Source organism: Cynocephalus volans, chromosome 1, assembly GCF_027409185.1.
Source record: "Cynocephalus volans isolate mCynVol1 chromosome 1, mCynVol1.pri, whole genome shotgun sequence".
NCBI classification, from domain to species: Eukaryota; Metazoa; Chordata; class Mammalia; order Dermoptera; family Cynocephalidae; genus Cynocephalus; species Cynocephalus volans.
In genome coordinates, this window is record NC_084460.1 from 24,072,500 (window position 1) to 24,092,852 (window position 20,353).

General features: G+C 35.4%; 1 protein-coding gene and 1 pseudogene across 1 annotated transcript in view; both read left to right on the forward strand.

The window, feature by feature from the left end:
• The window catches only part of RNF24 (ring finger protein 24), a 73,958-nt gene that overhangs the window by 30,740 nt on the left and 22,865 nt on the right, over positions 1–20,353 (forward strand). The window lies entirely within an intron of this gene.
• On the forward strand, positions 14,764–15,325 carry LOC134369369 (peroxiredoxin-like 2C; annotated as a pseudogene).

Here is a 20,353-nt window from a genome sequence, read left to right on the forward strand (position 1 = left end):
GGAATGAGGACCAGGGTTATCAGATCTTCTTTCTGACCTTTTTCCATATAAAGCTGGAGATTGCAAATTTTATGTTAAATCTCCCAAATTTAAACTACTTCAATTTTTAAAACTATGTATAGGCCAAACAAAATATATTGTGGGCCAGATTCAGCCCACAGGCCTTGAGTTTGTGAACTCTGCTGTATAGTTTTGGTTTTGGTTTCAGGATTATGCTTACCTCTTTAAATGAGTTGGGATGCTTTCCATCATTTTTTTCCTCCTCTCTGGATCAGTTTAGATAGCAGAAGAATTATCTGTGCAAGTTTAATTTGTTCCACCTCCATTGCCATTATGGTCTGGAGCCTTTTTGTGAAGACATCTCTGTATTTTCAGGTTTTCTTCTTTAGCCAGTTCTGGTTATTTATATTCCTATAAAATCCATTTAATATAGGTTTTAAAATTAATACTTGAGTTCTCTTATAGATTCTTTTTAAATCTTAGCATAACAGTTGCTTTTATTATTTCTTGATTGGTTGATTTCAATTACTCTTGGTTTTTTTGTTTTGACCTTTATTAATTCCTCTTTCTGGCTTATTTTGTTTGGTTTTTTTTTTTTTTTTTCTTTTTCTACTTTCTAATTGAATTCTTTTGTTCATTTATTCTTATTCTTTTTAGAATGATAATACAAGTATTAAAGGTTATGAATTTTTCTATCAGTACAGGGCTTTTTTCCCCACAAGGTGATTAATTTCTTGGTCTGTGATTTGTTTTGATTACCTCTACGACTGAAGTAATTCAAAGATTGTATTTGAATTTCCAAGTAGTTAGTTTTCTTTTATTTTTATTTTTTTATTTTTTTTAAATTTTATTTTGTCGATATACATTGTGGCTGTTTATTGCTCCCCATCACCAAAACCTCCCTCCCTTCTCCCTCCCCCCCTCCCCCCCAACAATGTCCTTTCTGTTTGCTTGTCATATTAACTTCAAGTAATTGTGGTTGTTATATCTTCTCCCCCCCCCCCAGTTTTGTGTGTGTGTGTGTGTGTCTGTGTGTGTGTGTGTGTGTGTGTGTGAATTTATATATTAATTTTTAGCTCCCACCAATAAGTGAGAACATGTGGTATTTCTCTTTCTGTGCCTGACTTGTTTCACTTAATATAATTCTCTCGAGGTCCATCCATGTTGTTGCAAATGGCAGTATTTCATTCGTTTTTATAGCTGAGTAGTATTCCATTGTGTAGATGTATTGTACCACATTTTCCGTATCCACTCATCTGATGATGGACATTTGGGCTGGTTCCAACTCTTTCTTTTATTTTTTTATTGTTGACTTAAATTTACTACATTGTGGTTACAGAATATGGCATATAAGATTTCTGTTCTTTAGAATGTTCTTTATGGCATAATAAACAATCAGTTTACCCAAATATAGATATTCCAGATTTATTTGTAAAGAATGTGTTATCTCTCTCTCTCTCTCTCTTTTTTTTTTTTTTTTTTTTTTTTGTTGTTGGCCTGTACAGTGATTGAGCCCCAGACCTTGGTGTTATCAGCACCGTTCTCTAACCAACTGAGCTAACCGGCCAGCTCTGTTTTCTCTATTAAGACACAAATTTCTACATATATATTATTTGTCAATAGTATTGTTTATATTCTCTTTTTTGTTATATCTTGTTTAAAGATTAATATTTTATCACTATAAAACATATATAAAACATTATACGTTCCATATAACTTTTTTGCCTTTGTTTCTTTTTTTAAAAAAATGAGCACTCCTCCTTTCTCTCTGATATTTGCCTGCCATATTTTTGCTCATTTTCTTATACTACCCCCATTTAAAAATTTCTTAGAATTGTTTTAACTGTTTTCTTATAAGCAGCATATAGCAGAATATTGTTTTTATGTAATCTTATACTAATTTTTAATAGGATTTAAACTGTTCATTTTTTCACAATAAATTTTTTAATCTTTTTCTACCATTTTATAGTTCTACATTTGCTTTCTTATGACTCCTTTTCCCTCCCTTTTTTCTTTTCTAGATTTTGCTGAAATGATGAGTTTTCTTTGCTTCTTTTCCCTCCCTGCTAGTGATGAAAGCTATACATCCCATTTGTGGCTCCCTATATTTTAACACACGTATTTGAACTTACACTTTTCTAACAATTTTGTGAATTAAGCAGTATCTTTCAAAACGGTGACTTAACTTGATTTAATTTGCTTCCTTCTCCCTATTCCCATCTTCTATGCTTTGCTGAAATAATCTGAATCCTTAATATAGATTACTGTGGGAGTTTTAATTAGTAGAATGACTATCTATATAGAGAGAAAGAAGTGAAATTGCATGTCAGAAAATCTCTCTCTCTTTCCTCTTTCCCTACACAAATGAAAGATAGTTAGGCTGGATCACAGTTCTTTTCCATCATATCTCTATAGATATTGCTTCACAGTGTATTTTTTTAATTAAATTTTTTATGTCAAGATAATTGTAGATTCACATGCAGCTGTAAGAAATAATGCAGAAAGATCCCTTGTACCCTTTTTATGCAATTTCCCCTAATGATAACATCTTGCAAAACTATAGTACAATGTCATAATCAGGATACTTATTTTGATGCGACCAAGTTACAGGACATTTCCATCACATCAAGGATCCCTCATGTTGCCTTTTTAGAGCCACACCCACTTCTCTTCTGCCCCTACATCCTACTTAACCCAGGACAATCACTACTCATCTCTCCATTTCTATAATTTTGTCCTTTCAAAGATGTTGTTATATAAGTGTACTCATATACTATGTAAGCTTTTGAGATTGGCTTTTTTCACTCAGCATAATTATCTGAAGAGTGATCCAGATTATTTCATGTATTAATAGCTTGTTCTTTTTTATTGCTGAGTAGTATTCCTTGGTATGCATGTGCACAGTTTGCTTAATTATCACCCATTGAAGGACGTCAGGGTGGTTTCCATTTGGGGCTATTACAAATAAAGCTGCTATGAACATTCATGTAGAGATTTTATGTGAACATAAGTTTTCATTTCCCTGTGATAATGTCCAGAAGTAGAATTACAAAGTTGTATGGCAGTTGCATGTTGAATTTCCTAAGAAACTGCCAGCTATTTTCAGAGTGGCTGTACCATTTCACATTCCCCCCAATAAGATCTAAATGATCTAATTTCTCTGCATTCTTGCCAGCATTTGGTGGTGTCATGATATTGTATTTTAGTCATTCTTATAGGTGTATTTAGTGATATCTCATTATGGTTTTAATTTGCATTTCCCTAAAGGCTAATGATTTTGAACATATTTTCATGTGCTCGTGTACCATCTGTATATCCTCTTTGGTGAAAAGTCTCTTTTGCCCATTTTCTAATTGAATTGTATATTAGTTTCCTAGGGCTGCCGTAACAAAGTACCATCAACTGGGTGGCTTGAAACAACAGAAAATTTTATCGTCTCATAGTTCTGGGGTATAGAACTCTGAAATCAAGATGTTGGCAGGGTTGGTTCCTTCCGAAGGTTCTGAGAGAGGCTCTGTTCCATTCTTCTCTCCTCCTTGCCATTCCTTGGTTTATAGCTGCAGCACTTCAATCTCTGCTTGCATTGTCACGTGACATTCTTCCCTGATGTGTACATTTCTCTGTGTCTCTTCTTATAAGGACACCATATTGGATTAAGGTCCACCTTACTTCAATATCACTTCAGCTTATTAATTAAATCTTAACTAATTACATCTACAACAACCCCATTACCAAATAAGATCACATTCTGAGGTCCTGGTGGTTATGACATTACCATATCTTTTTGAGGACACAATTCAACCCGTAATTGGTTTTTGTTTTGTTTTGTTTTTTACTGTTGAGTTTAGGTATTAGTCCTTTGAGTATGTGGTTTGCATATTTTCTCCCACTCTGTTAGCTTCTCTTTACATCCTCTTCACAGGGTCTTTCATAAAGCAAAGCATTTCAATGAAGTCCAATTTATCAGTTTTTCTTTTTATTGGCCTTGCTTTTGGTGTCAAGTCTGGAACTCTTTGCCTAACCCTAGATCCTGAGAATTTTCTTCTGTGTTTTTTCTAACTGTATTATATTTTTGTATTTTATGTTTAAGTCTATGATCCATTCTGAGTTATATTTTTGTGTAAGGTTAAGATCAAGTTTCAGTTTTTTGCCTATGGATGTGCCATTGATTTAGCACCAATTGTTGAAAAGACTATTCTTGGGCTGGCCCATGGCTCACTCGGGAGAGTGTGGTGCTGATAACACCAACGCCACAGGTTTGGGTCCTATATAGGGATGGCCGGTTGCCCACTGGGTGAGCGTGGTGCTGACGACATCAAGTCAAGGGTTAAGATCCCCTTACTGGTCATCTTTAAAAAAGAAAAGACTATTCTTTCTCCATTGAATTGCTTTTGCGCACTTCTCAAAAATCATTTAGGCATATTTGTGTAGGTCAATTTCTGGGTTCTCTGTTCTGTTCCATTGATCTGTGTCTATCCTTTTGCCAGGACCACACAAACTCGATTACTGTAGCTATGATAAGTCCTTAAATTGGACGGACTGATTCCTCTCCCTTTATTCTTTTTTCACAATTGTTTTAGCTATTTTAGTTATTTATTTTTCTTTTTGTCTACATTTTTTAAACTTGTTTCTATCTACAAAAGCTTTTTTGCTGAGAGTTTGATAGGAATTACCTTAAACCAACCTGTATATCAATTTGTAGAGAACACGTTTACTATGTTGAATCTTCAAACCCATGAATACAGAAAGTCTCTTCATTTATTTAGATCTTATTTGTTTTCTTTAATCAGCATTTTGTAGTTTTCAGCATATAAGTCCTGTACATGTCTTATAGGTTTACTCCTTTTTTTTTTTTTTTTAACAATTGTAAATGTCATTGTATTTTTAATTTCATTGTTCATTGCTGGTTTATAGAAATACAGCTGATTTTTGTATGTTCATCTTGCAACCTGGCTGAACTCACATATTCTATGAGTTTTTTTGGTAGATCTCTGAAGTTTCTTTTTGTAGACAATGATGTTGGCAAACAAGGGCAGTTTAATTTCTTTTTTTCTGTTGTGTGTTCCTTTTATTCCCTTTTCTACCTTATTGCACTTGCTAGAACTTCCAATACTATGTTAAATAAGAGTGGTGAGAACAGATACCCTGCCTTGTTCCTGGTCTTAGGGGTGTAAGTATTTAGTCTTTCACCATTACAAATACAGTTTTTGTTGTTATTTTTTGGTTGGTTGGGTTTTGTTGGTTTGTTTTTGTAGATGCTTTTTATCAAGTGAGGAAGTTCCCTTCCATTCTTACATTTATGGGAGTTTTTATCATAAATGAGTTGTATTTTATCAAATGCTTTTTTTGCATCTGTTGACATAATCATGTTATTTTTTCTTTTTTAGTCAGTTAATATGGTAGATTACAACAATTGACTTTTGAATATTAAACCAGCCTTGAATCCCTGGGATAAACTCTACTTTGTCATGGTGTAAAATTATATTTGTTTATTGCTGAGTTCTACTTGCTAATATTTTTATAAGAATTTTTGTGTCTATATTTGCTTTATCTGGTTTTGCTATCAGGGTAATACTAGCTTCAAAAAATGACCTGGGAAGTGTTTTCTCCTGTTTTCTGCAAGAGGTTGTCAACAGTTGGTGTTAATTCTTCTTTAAACATTTGGTAGAATTCTCTGGTAAAAAATCATCTGGGGGCCGGTGCGCTCACTGGCTAAGAGCAGTACAGCCAGTCACAAAACGACAAAAAAAAAAAAAAAAAAATCATCTGGGCTTGGAGCTTTTCTGTGAATTTTTAAGTGACAACTCAATCTCTTTAATAGTTATAGAACTGTTCAAATTATCAAATTATCTATATCAATATATATATTTTTTTAAATCTCTCTTGAGATCACTTTCACCCATGGCTCATTCCAAGTGTTTGGAGATTTTCCTGTTATCTTTCTGTTACAGATGTCTAGTCTGATTCCATTGTGTGCAGTAATACACTGTATATGACCTCAATTTTCAGATGTTTGAGATTCATTATATGGCCAAGGATATGGTCTATGTTAGTATATGTGCTACAGGCACTTGAAAAGAATGTGTATTCTGCCATTGCTAAGGGGGTTTCTATAAATTTTGATTAGATCTTGGCTAATTGTGTTGAGTTTTTCTTTACCTTTACTAGTTTTCTATCTAGATTTTCCATCAATTATTGAGAAAGTGTTTTGAAGTCTCCAGATATAATTGTGAATTTGTCTATTTCTCCTATCATTTCTTTTTTTTTTTTTTAATTTTTATTGAATCAAAATTGATTATACATATTTTGGGGGTTCAACATTGAGATATGTTGATCAAATCAATATTACTAGCATATATATTTTTACAAATCATAATTATTCTTTATGCCCGTCGTCCAATCTCTTCCCCTCCCCCCTCTAATTACCCTACATTTCTTCTCTCCTTCTGAAAGAATAATGGTTACTCTGTTGATTTGTTGCCTAGATAATCTGTCCAATGGTGAGAGGTATGATCAGGTCCCCCAATATTATCGTAGAGCAGATGCTTCTTCTGTCACTCTGAGATGGGCTTTATGGAGAGAGATGTCCTTCTTTTCTTCATCTCTGCTGGTGACTCTCCTTGTGTCAGTGCACTCCAGTGGCTGGTGGACCATCTGCATGGTGGTTGTGGCATCTAGCCGCTTTCGTGACAGCCATGGTTATTGTGGTGGCTGTGGTGGGCCACCCACATGGAGGTGATGTTTTTGGCATGTTCCTTGGTGCTGGCAGTGTGCCTGGTTGTGGGGAGTGTCCAGTCCTTGGCTCCATCCCTCAGGTCACCGGACAGGCCCCAAGGCACTGGTGCAGTGTTCCTGATTGTGGGAGAGAGGTCTGGTCCCCTTCTCCATCCCTTGGGTCCCTATGTGGGCCCCAAGGTGCTGGCCCAGTGTTCCTGGTTGTGGGAAGGGGGTCTGGTACCCTCCTCCATGCCTTGGGTCCCTGGTTGGACCCCAAGGCACTGGCACGGTGAGCCTGGTTGTGGGAGGGGGCGTCTGGTCCCCTACTCCATGACTTGGGTCCCCAGTCAGGCCTGGAGGCGCTGGCACGGTGTGCCTGGTTGTGGGAGGGGGGTCCGGTCACCAGCTCCATGCCTCAGGTCCCCGAGGCAGCCCTAAGGCACTAGCTCAGTGTGCCTTATTTCTCCTATCATTTCTATTAGTTTTTTCTTCACATATTTTGCAGCTCTTTTGTTTTGTGCACACCATTTAAGATTGCTATGTTTTCTTAATAGATTGGCCTTTTATCATTATGTAATATTTCTTTCTTTCTCTGGTAATTTTATTTGCTCTGAAGTCTACATTGATATTAATATAGCCACTCCTGCTTTCTTTTGATTAATGCCTGCATTACATATCTTTTTTTCCATCTTTTCCAACCTGCCTGTATCATTATTTTTGAAGTGAGTTTTATGTTAACAGCATATTTTTGGATCATGTTTTTTAATCTAACCTGCCAATCTCTGTGTTAATTGGCATATTTAGGCCATTTATACTTAATGTAATTATTGATATGTTAGGGCTTAAACCTGACATTTTATGTTTTCTGTTTGTCCTCTTTGTTTTTTGTTTCTCTGTTCCTTGAATAATTTGGAGTTCATTTTGATTTTTCTGTAGTGTTTTAAGGATACTTAAAAAAAAATTGTGGAAAAATAGAATTAAAAGGTAATGTGAATCTCTTCATGAACTTTTTGAAGTATCCTCATATAGTTTTCTTAGTGATTGTTGTAGGTATTGTATTATATATTCAGTCTACTGGTGTTATCATTTTACCAGTTCAAATGAAGACTAGAAACCTTACCTCCCTTTATGTCTCTTTACCCTCCCTTATTTTTAATATACTTAAATATTTCCTCAGCATGTATTTAGAACCACATTAAGGAATTATAATTTTTCCTTCAACTGTCAAACATAATTTAGAAAACTCAAGGAAAGTTTATTGTATTTACCCATATTTTTGCCTACCATGTTTTTTCTTCCTTCTTGATGTTTCAAGGTTCCTTTTCTTATCATTTCTTTTCTGTTAAGATAACTTCCTTAAGTCATTCTTTCAGACTAGGTCTTCTGGCAACAGATTCTCTTTGTTGTTCTTCATATGAGGATGTCTTGATTCCTATTTTATTCCTGAAGGATATTTTTGTTGGACATGGGATTCTGGGTTGATGGCTCTTTTCTTTCAGCATTTGGAACATGTGTCACTTTCTTCTTTCCTCCATCATTACTGATAACAAATCTCTGTCTTTCAAATTATTTTCCCCCTAATGGCAATATATACTTCTCCCTGTTTGCCTTCAAGATTTTTTTTCTTTGTTTTTAGTTTTCAGAAGTTTCACTAGGATGTGTCCTGATGTAGATTTCTTTCAGTTTATTCTGTTTGGAGTTTGCTCTACTTCTTAAATTTGTACATTTATGTCTTTTACAAAATTTGGGCATTTTTTAGCCATTTCTTTGAGTACTTTTTCTGCCCTGCCTTCTTTCTCCTCTCCTGGAAATCCAATGACATGATGTTAAATGTTTTATTATAATTCCACATGTCTCTGAGGCTCTGTTAATTTTTCCTTTAGTCTGTTTTCTCTCTGTTGTTCATATTGGGTATTTCTATTATTCTATCTTCTTTTTCTCTGATGCTTTTCTCGTTTCACTCCATTCTGCTGTTGAACCCATCTACTGAGGTTTTTTATTTCAGTTATTATGAGGTTTTTTGTTTGTTTGTATTTGGCAGCTGGCTGGTAAGGAGATCCAAACCCTTGATCTTGGTGTTATAACACCACACTCTAACCAATCAATTCTTATGTTTTTAGATCTATAATTTCCATTTTGTTCTTCTTTATATCTTCTATTTCTTTGCTAAGACTGTCAGTGTTTGTACTTGTTTCAAGCATGTTCATAATTGTTTGTTAAAACATTTTTATGATGGCTGCTTCAAAAAATCTTTGTCAGATAATTCTAACATTTCTGTCATCATCATTGGCATCTGTTGATTGTCTTTTTTCCTTCAATTTGTTATTTTCCTAGCTCTTGGTATGATGAGTGATTTTCAGTTGAAGCCTGGACATTTTGTGTATTATGATACTCTAGATTTTATTTAAACCTTTTGTGTTAGATGGCTTCCTCTAATACCACTCTGACAGTGAAAAAGGTGAGGATATAGTGCTGCCTTATTAATGCCAGGTGAGGGTAGAGGTCCAGGTTCCCCCCTCAACTTCTGTTGACATGGGGGAGTGGGGGCCTGGGGGGTTCCTTGTTATTGCTGGTCAGGAATGGGAGTTCCAGCTGTCCACTAGGCTTTCACTGATACCTCCTTGGCTGTGAGGGGTAAGAGTGCTTGTTGCAAGTGGGTGGTGGTAAATTCCTGATTCTCCACTAGATTTCCTTTGTCACCACCCCAGTGGGGAGGGGTATAGTCACTTTGTTCCTGCTGGATAGTGGTGGAAGTCAGGGTCCACATGTGGTTTCCACTGATATCACAGAGGTAGGTCTTCATTACCACCTGGTGGGGTAAAAGTTTCAACTTCCTACTTGGCCTTTTCTGACACTATCCTGGCAGGACAGCAAGGGACATCTTGTTACATCCTGTCAAGGGTAGAAATCTAGGCTCTCCATTAGGCCTTTGCTAGCACACGTAGGGGTGTGGCCACAATTTCTCTGGGTTGATTAGCTAGAATAGAGCAGTTATTGTCTAAAAGTTTTCTTTCTTGCTAGGCTGTCCCTTTTGTCCCTTTGGCTAAAGAGAACAGGTTCATTGGGGCTTTTCTTGTCTTTACCTGTTGGCATTTCTGGTTTGCCAACTTCTCCAGCTCCAAGTCTGGGATATATGAAAACTTCTCTTCACCTTTCAGAGTCTCTTCGTGTTTGTTTCATATATAAAGTGCAGGGTTTTTAGTTGTATTTAGCTGGAGAAATAGGGGAATGTATTTCTGTTCCATTTTTCTGGAATCAGAAGGCTACCTGACTGTCTTTTGATGGAGATATAGACAGTGATTCTGTTATATTTTATTATTCAGTGTTTTAGTTAATAATGATAACTAACAATTATCAAGTACACACAATGTATACAGGTACTGTTCTAAGTGCTTTTCATGTGTTGAATCACTTAATTGCTGTGAAACTATGAAGTACAGTCATGCATCGTTTTAACAGCAGAAATGTGTTCTGAGAAACACATCATTAGGTGATTTTGTCATTGTGCTAAAGTATAATACGAAAGGGACTAACAATTAATTTTCCTATTATGTATACTGGCTACTAGTTGCATGAGTATGGGCCCTCTAATTATGTTGCTAAGTCTCTCTGTGCCACACTTTCCTCATCTGTTAAGTGGGAATTAGAGTGAAATTATCCCCACAAAGTTATGAAAATTAAATTACAGGTAGGAATTGTGCCTGGCACTCAGCAAGTACTCAGTGAGTGTTAGCTATTATTAATTATTATTTTACGATGGGGATGGGTGGGAATGATTTTAAAATGTAAGAATTCTAAAGTAGACAACAACCCTCTCACTTGGAGTCAGAATCTAATGTGTCAAATGCTTGGCTTTCCATCTTAAAAGTCTGAGATACCTTTGGGAGAGTGACCCTGTGGGTCAGCTAGGCACTCCTCCTCAGTGTATTTCGCAGTAGGTTTGCTTACACCAGCATTACCACAAACATGTGAGTAATGCATTGTGCTATTGTACATTACAATGACTATGTTGTTTTTAGGCAATTGGAGTTTTTCATCTCCATTATGATTTAATGGGGAACACTCATATATGCAGTCCATCGTAGACCGAAATGTTGTTATGCAGCACATGACTGTACTTACTATTAGTCTCTCTTATCAGATGAAGAAACTGAGGCATAGAAAATGTAAGTAACATGCCAAAAGTCACTGGCAAATCCATGATTAAACCCCAGGCTCTTTGACTTCACAAGCAAGCCCACTCTGTTACACATGGCCTAAGACAAATCTGATAACAGTTCCATATACTTTCCATTGTAGCAACTTGACTTTTCTTTCTGGAAGCTTGTTATAGTTTTTCTATCCTAGAATTTAGAAATTTTACCAGGAGATGTCTAAATATAGATCTTTTTTAAAAAAATAATTCTCTCTGGGACTCAGCATATCTTTTTGATCAGAAAGCTTAGGTTTTTCTACTGATCAGTGATATATTTTTGAAACTTTAACATTTTTTTCTCACCTATCCACACAAAAAAATATTTTTTAGAAAATAATGTTTCAGAGGCCATAAAGATACTTAACAGAGAACAAAGAAGTGAGTTACTTCTAATTTGCTAAAAGCTTTCTTTTCCTAATGAACAAGTTAGAGAAAAAAATTATAAACAATATGATCAAGCTGTGAGGAACTGGTTGGACCTTAAGACTTCAGTTGTGAGTTATATGACACTGGAAGACGTGCTTGATCACAGCTTTTGGTGTGAAGTAAAAAAGTGAGATGACCGAGAAAAGTGAGCTATGATACCATAGTCAGCATCCCTCATTACTGTTACTTTTAATTGTTTCAAAAAGTAAAAAGCAACTGCGTAAAATAGTAATTATAAAAATGTATCATTGGGCTTAGAACATATAAAGATGTAATTTATATGGCTATAATAGCACAAAGAGCAGGGTAGAGAATGGGGCTATATTGGAGCAATGAAATAATACCAGCTGGTAACTCAAATCCACAGGTGAAATGAAGAGTACTGGAAACAGTAAATATGTACATGAATATAAAATAAAAATATATATAAATATATTTTTCCTTTTTTTAATCATATTTAAATGACATAAAATTGTATAAAGCAATAATTATGATACTATAATTGGGTTTACAAAATATATAGAATATATGTTGACAATATCACAAAAGAGGGGACAGGAATGGATCTGTATTGGAGTAGTTTCTGTGTTTTACTGGAATTAGTATTACTCTGACAAATATTATAAGATACATATTGTAATTCCTAGAATAACCACTAAGAAAATAACTAAAATATATATATTTAAAAATCAACAAAGTACTCCTAGGCATTTATCACAGAGGAATGGAAACTTATGTTAACACAAAAACCTATACCAAATGTTCACAGCCACTTTATTTGTTATAGCCCAAAATTGGAAACAAGCCAGATGTCCTTCAGCAGATGAATGGTTAAACAAACATCTGTACCATGGAATACTACTCAGCAGTAAAAGAAACAAACTATTGGTGCAGACAACAGTTTGGATGAATCTCCAGAGAATTATGCTGTGTGAAAAAAGCTAACTCCAAAAAGTTGCATACTTTATGATTCCATTTATATATCATTTTTTAAATGACAAGGTTTTATAAATGGAGAACAGATTGGTTGGTGCCACAGGTTAGGTACTAAGGGTGAAGGTGAAAGTAAAGGTAAAGGGCAGAAGTGTGTTTGGTTATAAAAGGGTAATACGAGAGATCCTTGTGGTGTTGAGAACTGTTCAGTATCTAGACTTTTAAGAAAAAATGTTTTCAAATTCAAGGGACTAAAATCGTACACTAGAAAATATCTACTTAATACAAAAGAAGTTATTAGAAAGACATGAGATATATAGAAAACAAATACCAAAATGGACATAAATCCAACCATAGTGATAATATCAGTGAATGTGAATAGATAGTGATAATATCATTGAATGTGAGCTTAATCACTCAAAAGGCAGAGATTGGCAGATTTAAAAAAAAAACAAGATCCAATTCTATACTGTCTACAAAAGACATAGGTTAAATTCTAAGACACAAAATGATACTAGCAATGAATAATGCAAAGCTGAAATTTGGAAAACAGTTTTATTCACAATAACATTAAAAAGAATAAAATACTTAGGAATAAATTTGACAAAAAAAGTGTAATGTGTACCATAAAAACTGCAAAACATTGCTGAAGGAAATTAAAGACAATCTAAATAAATGGAGAGAAAGACCATGTTTGTGGATTTGAAGACAACATAATTAACATGGCAGTTCTTTCCAAATTTATCTATAGTTTCAAAACAATCTCCATTAAAATCCCAGGTAGCTTTTTTTGCAGAGAATGTGAAATGACAAGGACTCAAAATGTCCAAAACAATATTGAAAAACAAAAAAAAAAGAGTTGAAGGACTTACACTTCTTGATTTCAAAACTTACTACAAAATTATGGTAAACAAGACAGTGTGTTTTTGGCTTAAGGAAAAGCTTATAGAGCAATGAAACAGAATTCCAAGTCCAGAAATAAATCCTTACATGATGGTCAATTGATTTTTGGTTAAGGTGCCAAGGCACTTCAATGAGGAAATGATAGTCTTTTCAACAAGTAGCATTGGGACAGTTGGATGTCCACATGAAAAATGATGAATTTAGACCTTTGCCTTGCACCACACATTAACTCAATGTAAACCATAGAGTTAAAAGTAGAAATTCGTTAAAAGAAAACATGTGAGTAAATCTTTATTCCCTTGATTTAGACAAAGATTCCTTAGATATAACACCAAAAGTATGAGGAATAAGACAAAATTGATGAATTGAACTTAATCAAAATTAAAAACTTTTGCACTTCAAAAATACCATTAATAAAATGAGAAGGCAAGCCTAAAAATGGGAGAAAAGATTTGCAAGTTCTGCATCTGATAGAGCATGTTAACCTAGGAAACACATTATAGAAAAATATCTCCAAATATGCTGAGTTTATTTAGGAATAGAAATAGGATTATAAAACAAAAATAAAAATAAATTTTTTTAAAATAGTAAAAGAAAAGAAAACACGATTGTAATCCAGAATGCATACTATGGCAAGCCATGAATGCATTCAGTAAGGGAAGGGTAAGAGAAAGTTTTTATTGGCAAAAAGGGAGAGGTTCTCGCAAGCTTCTTAGAAACAGAGTTCATTGGTTTTGGATGCTCAAAGTCAGATTTGTTGTCAGTTCATTGGTTGAGATGCCATTACTGGGCAGTTTCTTCTCAGAGCATCTTATTTGAATTACTGCAGTTCTAAAGAATGTCTAGTGATAAACCTTGTCACAGAACATGTGTGTACGTGCAAAGCAGAAGATGCATGAAGGATGTGAAAGAATTTCTGATGGATTTTAGAAAATCCTTGAAAACAATTCTTATCTCAGACAAACAAGCATGAGTCCCCCTCCTCTGTGCCTTTCCTGGCCGTATTTTATCTGGCTCTGACAGAAACTGATTTCATCAACTTTCATAAGCACCTATATCCAGAAAATATGAAGAACTCTTACAACTCAACAATAAGAAAACAAATAACTCAATTTAAAATTGGGCAAAAGATTTAAATAGATATTTCACAAAAAAATGATATATGAATGGCCAATAAGCACATGAAAAGATGCTCAGCATCACTAAGCTATTAAAGAAATGCAAATTAACACCACAGTGAGATACCACTTCAAACCTGCTAGGATGGCTAAAATCAGATAGATAAATTTGGACAGGATTTGGAGAAATTGGAACCCTTATAATTTGCTCTGGGATTGTAAAATGGTGCAGCCACTTTAGAAAACAGTGCAGCATGGCATTTCCTCAAAAGGTTAACCATAGAGTTACCAGCAATTCTACTCCTAGGCATATGCCCAAGAGATGTGAAAACATATATTCACACAAACAAATTCATGTGAATGTTCATAGCAGCATTATTCATAATAGCCAAAAAGTGGGAACAATACAAATGTCCATCAGCTGGTCCAAATGTCCATCATATGAGGCAGATCCAGGCCACGTGCCCTCCCATGCCTGTTAGGAACAAGTCCTGGGCCCTCAGCACGAGGCACAATGGCCACCCCCGCCCGGTCATACAGCAGCATTTCCTGTGTTACGTATACAAGGAATACATAGAAGACCTGGCCAAAATCCCCAAGAGTTTCTTACAAGAAGCTCATGTCACCCTTATAGTGACTGGGTAGTCATCCTACCATCATACTGAGCCTTTCTGCAAATGGACTGGGTATTCTCATGAAATCTATGTTGATCCTGAGAGAGAAATTTATAAAAGATTGGGGATGAAAAAAGGTGAAGAAATTGCCTCCTCAGGACAGAGCCCCCATATAAAGTCAAATCTACAGTCAGGAAGCCTTCAGAGCCTGTGGCAGGCAGTGACTGGCTCTCTTTTTGATTTTCAAGGTGATTCCAGCCCAGCAAGGCAAAACCCTCATCTTAGGTCCAGGTAACAACATCCATTTTATGCATCACTATAGGAACATGTTGGATCACAAACCCATGAACTCTGATTTACAGGCTATAGGTGTTCAGCACATGAACTTTACTAGCAGACCTTCAGTTCTCCATGTGTGACTCAATATGGAATCTGTTCTTTGCAAATGGACCCTCATGAATATGTGACCTTAAATGTTGCAGTGTAATATCCTTGAGCAGTGTCTAACTTGCTGGCTCTTCCCAGCCTTTGAGGGGTTATGAAAACATAGACCATGTACTGGTTGAATTGCATGCAGAGGGGCATCAGTTGTTAATATGATATATATTTTTAATTTCATAGCTTTTAAAGTTTTATACAAAATAACAAATATACAAAATAAATCTTTAATAGCTGTAAAAATATAAATATACAAAAAATATTTTAAAGCTGTAAAATTATGAATACCACTGTAAGATCTTTTACATTATGGTATATCCATTCAATGAAAGATTTTTTTTGGCAATTAAAATTATAAATTCTTATGAAGAATATATAAAGGGAAGGGAAAGAATTCAAGACCACTTTATTCAGTAAAAAAAGGTAGAATATCAAATTCTGTGAATAACATGACCACATATGTATATGTTTTATTGTCGTATGCTTAGAAAAAAGACAGGAATAAACACAACAGAATATTGCCAGTAGGAAAAAAAAACTGGAAAATGAATAAAGAAAATGTGACATATATCCATAAAATGGAATACTATTTGGCAATGAAAAGGAACAAAATACTAATACAGGCTATAACATGAAGGAACCTTGAAGAAATTATTCTAAATGAAGGAAGCCAGACATACAAAAAAACACATATTATATGGTTCCACTTACATGAAATGTCTAGAAAGGCAAATCTTTAGAGATGGAAAGTGGACTAATGGTTTTCTAGGACTGGGAGTGGGAATGGAAAGAGACAGCTAATGGGTATAGTGTTCCTTTTGAGAATAATAAAAATGTTCTGAAATTGGATTATGGTGATTATTTAATTCTTCGTTGAGTATATACTGAGCATGTCATAAGTTTGACATTAGAAAGTCTCCAAATTTGTTGGTGTTCCCAGTTCCAACTGTATGTTTCCCAAGTTTGCTTTTGGAAACCCAGAGTGCACCCCTCTATATACACATTTTTTTTTTTTTTTTTTTTTTTTTTTTTGGTAGCTGGCTGGTGTAAGGATCAAACTCTGAACCTTGGTGTTATCAGCACCATGCTGTAACCAACTGAGCTAACTAGCCAGTCCTACACATAATTTTTAAAGGGTAGTTAAGTTCATGGTCCTAACCTAGGCCTGGCCGCAAAAGCCTATTTATTATGTAGGTAGGCCTTGAAAAAGGCACAATGCAGAAAATAAAACTGGAAGAGAAAGAAAAATTTTTCTCCTCTTTTCTGGGAAAATCCAATCCTAGGCAGAATTCTGAAGTGAGCAATATTGTCATGTCAGACCTCTCCCTTTTCCTAAGCACACCTTTTCTTGTTCATTTTTTCCCACAGCACCTGGCACTCAGTGCCTTGCTGAATTGGACTGAAGCGCACTTTGGTGTGCCCAAATGTAAACATAACCAGCAATCTGTCCTGGTAGATGCTGCTAACAAGGGAGGGAAAGAAAGCTGCCTGGTCAGACCTTTTGCTTGGTGTGTTCTGTGACTCCCTCAAAATGTATAGAGAATGCAGATGAGAAAAGGAACAGTAATACACAGGCTGCAAGCCTAGGCAGGCAGCATCACACAGTTAATGTAAGAAGAGCAGAAGTAGTGTTTGAAGAGATTTTGAAGAGTAATCCAGAGAAGTTGGATGACGAAGCAAGAAAATAATGCATAAAGATTTAAGAGGGAAATAACATCAAAGATATAAAAACGGAGGATGAATTGATGAGAGTTCTCAGAATATACTTGAGGGGAAAAAACATTTTTTTAAATAGGGAATGAACTAAAAGAAACATGATAAATGAACAAGAATGTTTAAATAGTTCCAGGTATTGATTGATCATCTTATGTGTGCATCAGTTATGCATGTTTCCTACCAGCAGATGTATAGGACCGTAGATACAGAGGCTTTTTCCATGGTTCTGTGGAACTAAAACATAGATATAGTCGGCCCTCCATATCCGTGGGTTCTGCATCCATGGATTTCAGCAACTGAGGATTGAAAATATTTGGGGAAAAATGATGGTTGCCTCTGTACTGAACAGGTACAGACTTTTTTTTCTTGTCATTATTCCCTTAGCAGTGCAGTATAACAACTGTTTACATTGTACTAGGTATTATAAGTAATCTAGAGATGATTTAAAGTATATGGGAGGATAACAAAGGAAAAAAAAGAAAACAAAGGATGAAGTATAGGGGATGATGTGTGTAGGTTATATGCAAATACTATGCCATTTTATATCAGGGATGAGCATCTGTGGATTTTGGTACCCTCAGGGAACCCTGGAACCAATTCTCCATGGATACTGAGGGACAACTGTGTAATCAAAGAACAGCAGCAGTGAAAAGAAAGGCTGTATCTACCTTCTTTGCATTTCCTCCTCGCTTAATGTAGGACCCCACCTGGGCTAGGCTCTGAGCTTGGGCTTCCTGTTCTCTGGCTCCAGGAGACCTGCCCAGATCAGCAGATGCCCTCAAAATAAAAGTGGCTTTACTGCTCCAGTCCTGAGAATCTCTTGAGATCCTGCTTTTCCTTAGATTTTGACTGGGAAAAAATATGGTGGGTGAATCAAACTTTACCTTTTATCTGCTGAAGACTTAAAAAAAAAAAAAGTAGAAAATGCTCCACTGAAGAAAGACCTAAAAATGGAAAGGAATGGCCCAAGTAAAGGACATGGTGAAAATTACTTCCATGGAAACAACAACACCTAAAAAGAATAACCAGGAATTTTGTATAGAAAGAAATGTCAACGGACTAACCATAAAGTTGATAGGTTCAAAGATGAGATTAATAATTTTAGTAGGCTGCAGCTGTAGGATATTTACAGCACACTAGGAATATAATTTGAAGTATTTTATGTAACTATTTGTTAAGACTCTCTCACAGACCTACTGAGTGATTAGAAGCTGAACACAAAAGATTGATTTTACTTATATGAAATTCTAGAATAACGAAAATTGATCTGTAATGATAGAAATCAGATCAGTGGTTGGGAAGGTGATTAACTGCAAAGGGTTATGAGGGAACTTTCTGGGAAGATGTAAATGTTCTGTATCTTGATTAGGACAGGGTGCTGGTAACACGGTTGTATTCATTTGTCCAAACTCTTTGACCTATAAACTTAACATGGGTGCATTTTTTAAATGTAAGTTATACTCAGTTTACAAAGATTAACAAAGTCTAAAGTCATTTTTCTTGGACTCTTTATTTATATGAAACAAAAATTCAGCAGTATAATTACCCGTGTCTCCCTTTCTGAGCATTTTTGAGGTAAAAGTAGAATACAGATTACTGGGAAGATGATATTGTCCAGGGAACAGGAACTGATCTAAGAAGAATGTGACTACCAAACATGTTTTTTGAGAAATGCTGCTACAGCCCGTCTAGCCGTGGCATATTTTGTTAAACTCAGGTCCTGTAGAGATCCAAATCTCATGTAATCTGTCCCTCTTACATCTTTTTGGTGAGAAATCTTATTGCTGATAAAATACTCAGATCCTCTTGTATTTGTTTTTAATAAACTGATTAGGTGGTTTGAAATTTAAGTTGAGGCTAGAGATTTCAGGAACTTTGAATTACATAAGGGGGAAAGAAAGGTTTTCATGTGAATGAAGTTGGAAATGACAAGTCATATCCAACAGTGCACTCTATGTTCTGTTTCTCCTCTTCATTCTCACAAGGAGCAATTACCAAATAATTTACATTTGTAAGACTTCAGTAGCAAAGAATGCTTATTGCTAGGATGATGAATATGTAGCTCTTTTTAAAATATTATCTTATTTTAAAAGATTAATATTCATGCTGAAAAAAATGTTATGATGAAAATTTTATAAAAATTTATGCATCACTAGACCAGGATTAACATCCTTGAATAATCCATCATTTACTAAGACTGTTGGGCCAACATATCAATTGCAGCTAATCCATTTCATTTACCAAAAGAAAGGAGAAAAATTCCTAAAACGTATTCTGAATCAACATATCCTCTACCAACTTCCACCCCTTTGGTAATGGGAGTTAATTGTAACTCCCTGACAGGTAGTACAGACTCACCAAAGTCTCAGCATCCAGTCCCCAGGAACACTGAGGCAGATGTCTGTTTCCTCTAATGGCAGCACTACCTCTAATGCTCTGTGTGTCTGTGTCTCTGTTCAGAATTCTATTAAGTGTTCCTTGGTAGTACCTCTCCAGGGTGAGGACCACTGCAGGCAACGTTCTTAGACCACTGGCCTCACTCCTGTATCCTTCCCTGCTTTCCTAAGAAGATCTGAGTGCAGGAAAAAGGAAATTATATATTTGAGTAAAAGCACTTGCTTTAACTATGGCAACCTAGAAAATGGCCAAAGGTTCAAAACTAAATATTAGCCATTATTTATGTTTGAAAGCCCTCAGAGAAGAGTTTCCATGGGATGAAGTTGTTCTTTGCAGCTACTGACTTCCTGGTATAGTTATTAGAGGGTGAAAATTAAAGTAATAATAAGACTTAGGTTTCAGATAAAGCCAGTCAGCATCTCTGTGGTGTTAACAGTATAAGTATAATCTGGGAACCAACAAGAACACTAAAGATCCGTGAACTCATTTTTAATTTACCTTGCATAAATAAAAGTAGAAGTTTTGTTTGCTTGGTAGGGTTTGGTTTTGTTTTAATTTTGGCAATAAGCATAGTTATAATTCAGTTATCAGTCCTTAATCTTAATAAGCAGGCCTAGCAGGAGCTCTTTACTTTTTAAGGAATAAGAGTGACAAGGAAAGTTCTAGCGAGAAGGTGGGATGAGCTACTTTATCACTATAGCTCATCACCTAAAAGAGGGGGCAACCTTGATTTGTATAACTTTAACTGTGTAGTGATCAGTATTACCAAACGAACCCACAGAAGTAGTCCCTTGTTTAATGTTTAGACATTTGCTGTTTTCTAGTTATAAAAGTAACACATGAGAGAGGCAGTAGAGCATATAAGCTGAGAACACTCACTGGCTTTAGATCTAGAG